Here is a 4,960-nt window from a genome sequence, read left to right as displayed (position 1 = left end):
CAGTGAGCCTAAATCATGCTACTGCACTGCAGCCTGGGGGACAGAGCAAGACTGTCTCAAAAAACAAACCAAAAAAAAAACAGTTCTGCCGGGCATGATAGTGCATGCCTGTAGTCCCAGCTACTCTGGAGGCTGAGGCAGGACGATCACTTGACCCCAGGAATTCTGGGCTGTAGTGCATTATGCCAATTGGGTGTACACGCTAAGTTTGGCATCAATATGGTGACCTCTTGAGAGCAGGGGACCACCAGGTTGCCTAGGGAGGGGGAACCAGCCCAGGCTGGAAACGGAGCAAGTCAGAACTCCCGTGCTGATCAGTAGTGGGGTTGCACCTGCTCTGGGTACCTTGCCCAGGATGGATCGACTACTCTTACTGTGTTGCCCAGGCTGGAGTGCAATGGGATTCAGGCTTCACTCCACTGAGTGGAGCCATTGCACTCCAGCCTGGGCAACATAGTGAGACCTCATCTAAAACAAAAGGGTTCTTACCTTTTAAAGATGGATAGATTGATTGATAGATAGTTCAATCGATCTAGTGCTCACCCTGGCGGCACATATACTAAAATTGGAATGATACAGAGATTAGCACGGCCCTGCACAAAGGATCACAAGCAAATTTGTGAAGCATTCCATATTCTATGATAAACGTTTGAGAGATGAATATGTCAATTACCCTGATTTGATCAGTACACATTATATGCCTCTAACATCACTCTATACCCCATAAATATGTACAATTATTATGTGCCAACTAAAAAATCTAAAAAATAAAGATATACACTTAGATATTTATAGATGGATATTGTCTAGAACTTGCTTCAAACCAATCTAGCAAGGGGAAGTGGTGGCAGAATGTGAGTGGGAATAGAGACGAAATAAAATTGGTTGAGTTGACAATTACGGAGTTTTAGTGGTGGATACATGGGGTGGTGGTGTGTTGATGATACTAGTCTCTCCATTTTTGTATTTAGTTAACATTTTCTGATATGTAAGTTTAAGAAGAAAGTGTCCCAGAGTGGACAATAAATATGATCACTCTAGTTCCATGGTTCTCAACCTGGAGAGATTTTGCCTCCAGGGAACAGTTGGCAAGGTACGGTGGCCTTTTGGTCATCACAACTTGGAGTCGGGGGGGGGGTATGCTACCATTATCTATTGGATAAAGGCCAAGTATTGGTTTTTATTGCTAAAGGCTGCAATGCTCAGATTGCTGCCAACCCCAACAAACATCTCTGGCTCAAAATGTCAATAGTGCCAAGGGTTACACCCCAGGTTAGTGTAACGTCTGTGACTTACTTTAAAGCTCCACTGTAGGAACAGAAGAGCTAGTGTCTCTGTGTGTGAGCTGATTGTAATGTATGCTCTAGGGGTGATGAGTTAACACTTGAAGTAACTCACACCCTAGAAGTGGCTAGCAAGAGCTTCAAATATACTTATTTAAATCTGTTCCCCCAAATTAATTAACTAGCATAAACAATATCCAGGTAATTTGTTGTTGGTGAGGTAAGTGATGTTCGAGAACTATATTCAGCTGGAAAGATGGTTTAGGCACCTATGTCTTTGCTTGAACAAGACAGAAGAATCCACCAAACCTGGGTGCCTGACAACCAGGGACTGGTGCTCTGGGTCTATTCCCATTTTATGCTGAGTCACCTCTTGGCCTTGACAACTCTGTCTCCTGGTCAAACCAGAAGCTCGGCTGGGCTCGCTGACGGAACATCGCCACATCTTTGAGCTACTGGACCTCCCATGTGAGTGCTTTTCAGCATGCCTAGAGATAGAGAAAGGGGATGGCCCAAGTTTAGTGGAGGCGGACAGATGACTATTTTTGTGACTATTTGCTAATAAAAATATGTCATTGTGGCAGAATATGGTCTGAAATTCGCTTTCATTGGAACATATCTCCTTGTGGCAAGGGTGTGGGCCTGAAGACCCTTTCCCATCTTACCTTTGGGGATTAGGAGACACAAATGTTTATCCTAAGAACCTGATCGTCATTGAACAGCCAAGTTGGCTGAGATGAGGAAGATGATAATAGTAGTGTTTGTGTAGAGAACAAACTGAAGACAAGATTAGAACCTTCGCTTCCTCCATGATCTGTGCATCTTTCTCGTGTCTTCCAGGAACACCACATACCTCCCTAACACCACCACCATGTATCACTGAACGGCTGGGCTGGCTGAGATAGAGAAGATAATACTGGAGGTCTGTGTGGAGGATATTTTGGAGAGGAGATTACAACTTTTTCACCTCCTTTAGGATCTTTCTAATATCTCCCATACACCCGTCTGGCACCAACACCATGTATCACACGCACTTTTCCTGCCCTACCAGCGTCTCACCTGTGTCCCCCAACACCTGTATCTATGGCTTCAGCCATGGCCAGGAAGTGTCTCCTTGTGCCCGAGGCCTCTCAGTTGTGTCAGTAAGTAGGTAGGAGAGTCTCATGGCTCAGTCTGGCCTCAGGGGCTGGAATGTGTCATGGTGGCCATGACTGGTTTCAGCTGCCTTTAGTCCACAGCCGGGCATGTCCTCCATCTCCAGCAGGAGCCAGGCAGGATCAGGCTGCCTCTGTGACCTAGAAAGCCAGGGTCCCCCCTGGTCATAGCTGCGGCTGTGCATGTAGGGACAGGACGACTGTCCTTGGAAGGTGAGAATGGCTGGGTGGGCCACACAGGAGGCCTCATTTTCAGCCACCAACAGCTCAGGAGAAGTGACTTTCTCGAGGATATTCTGAGAGCCTGTTTGGATGAGGAGAGGCTGAGAAGGCAGGGGGCACTGGGCATGAGACTGAGGGCAGATGTGAGTGGGCGCCCCCAGAAGGAAGGGTGGCATGCCCGTGAGGCAGGGGGAGGTTCCTGGGGCTGTCATGAGATGACCATTACCAATTTCACTGCTCTGAGGAGGAACATTGCTGCCCTAGCCGGCCGTCACTGCACATTCATGCACACACAGATACAGAGAGACACACACACACATATGCACGCGCACGCACACACACATACACACACATACACATACACAGGTCCCTGAGCCGCATTCCTTGGCCTCAAGGTCCTTTCTTTCCCAAGATTGCGTGTCTGACGTGGATTTTTCCTAGCTGCCTATCCCATGGTGTGCAGGCTTCCATGGGGCCCACAAATGCCCCACAGACCCCGGGGCAAGCTGCCTGATGCCCGGAACTCTCCCTCAAGGTGCGGCTCTGACGCAGACCACAGAGCCCGTGCCGAGGGCCGAGACTCTTCCCAGGAGACAAGTGCTCCTCTGCCAGGGCCCTTAACAGGAGTCTGGCACCTGTTTCTATGGCTGTCTCTACTCAGTCCCAGCTAGTAACAGCATCGTGGGGGAGCCTCAGGGAGGAGAAGGGGATTCTAGGCCTCTGATCTCTGCAGCTCACCCCTAACTAAACCATGCCAAATATACACACACTGAAAAAAATCACACAAATTAAACCCAGTGTGCCGCTGCAAGGCCCTTTTCCCACCAGCTTCCTCCCTGACCCTGCCTGTCTGGGGGTCCTGGAGCCGCCTGGGTCTCAGCCATGGTGGTGCTGGGCTTCTGCCGGGCAGTGCACAGCTCACGCTATCTCCTCATCCATCGAGGGTTCTCTGGGCCAGGGACTGGGCTGGCCATTGTTGATCTCTGTCTTTCTCTTAGCAAACTCAGTCCAGAGCCTCCTCACCACCCCTCTACCCACCGCGCTCAGAGAATGTCAATGAGCATGGGCAGAATTTAATTGCCTGGCAAGTTCAGATTTGCATCTTTGATCTGCAAACCTGGCAGGGCTGGGTGATAGGGAGAACATGGCATTTGGGTGCAGATGGACATGGGCTTGAAACCCAGCTTTGTCATTTCTATCTTGTGACCTTCAGCAGCTGCTTCACACATAACATCCCTCCCCACCCCTCTCCTGAGCCCTACTGTTCTCATCTGGGAAGTGGGGAAAGTCGTACCTAATTCACAGGAGAACATGTGAGTGTACAAACAGCCCAGCCCATCATCTGGTGGCCACTCATCTTTCTTTTGGGAATGAGCTGGGAGCCGTGATGAGTGTTTCAGTCTTGGTTCGGGCACTGGGATTTCTTTGTCATGGGCCTAGTAAGCACTTTATATATATCCTAATCCTCCCAACAGTCCTATGAGGAGGGCACTATCATCATCATCAATACCTTTGTACAGCCGAGGAAACTGAGGCACAGAGAGAGTATGAAATTCGGCCAAGTTCACACAGCCTGTAAGTGACAGGGCTATGGTTTGACCCAAAGCATTTGGACTCTGGGACCTGCCCTCATAGCTATGTTACTAAACTGCTGGGAGTTTACCCCAAGACAGGAAATCTACAAAGGGGTGTTCTTTTAGTCTATCAAAAATATTTACTGAGTTCCTCCTAAGGAATTAGGAGAGGTGGTCTCAGCCCCACTGCAGGCTGCTCTCTGTGCGGTCCAGGGGAGCAGCTCCGGCCCTGGGCCTGCTGGCAGAGCTTTGTTGAGACCTGGCAGAGGCGGCCCTGCCCTGTCACGTCTCCCTCCCCAGCCCACTTGCTTGCCAGGGTGTTTGAACAATGATTAACCAGCAGCGGGCAGGTCAGTGCAGGCCAGGCCGGGCACGGCGGGTGAGCTCACCCCTTGCACAATGGTGGCCGCACCCGCCGCCCGCACCCACCACCCGGCTCAGGGGCCGGCCCAGTGGGGCAGGGCCAGGCGGGCTCCCAGAAGAAGGGACATGAAGCTGGAGGGAAATAAGGGACAGCCTAGCCAGGTGTGTAGATGTGACTACAATCATATTTGATGCCATCCCCCCCCTCCAGCCCATGCAGACTCCAGCCCCTCTTGCCAGCCATCCATTGCTGGGATGAGACCAGCCTCGAGGGGGATGTTCCTCAAACAGTGTCACCTCAGCCTGTCCCATGCTGCTGCAGCCACAGAGCATCAGACTCCAGACGGGACTGGAGGATGCAGGA

At 50.6% G+C, this 4,960-nt stretch overlaps 1 non-coding gene across 1 annotated transcript; it reads left to right on the top strand.

Moving 5' to 3' along the window:
- The first annotated feature begins 535 nt into the window (after nt 1-535).
- LOC126934508 (U6 spliceosomal RNA) lies at nt 536-639 on the top strand. Its single transcript, XR_007718976.1, has one exon. It is a non-coding gene; the product is annotated as a U6 spliceosomal RNA (small nuclear RNA).
- The last annotated feature ends 4,321 nt before the right edge of the window (nt 640-4,960 follow it).

This window comes from Macaca thibetana, chromosome 13 (genome assembly GCF_024542745.1).
Source record: "Macaca thibetana thibetana isolate TM-01 chromosome 13, ASM2454274v1, whole genome shotgun sequence".
NCBI classification, from domain to species: Eukaryota; Metazoa; Chordata; class Mammalia; order Primates; family Cercopithecidae; genus Macaca; species Macaca thibetana.
Note: the sequence above shows the minus strand (reverse complement) of the source record. Positions and strands in the feature narration are given on the sequence as shown.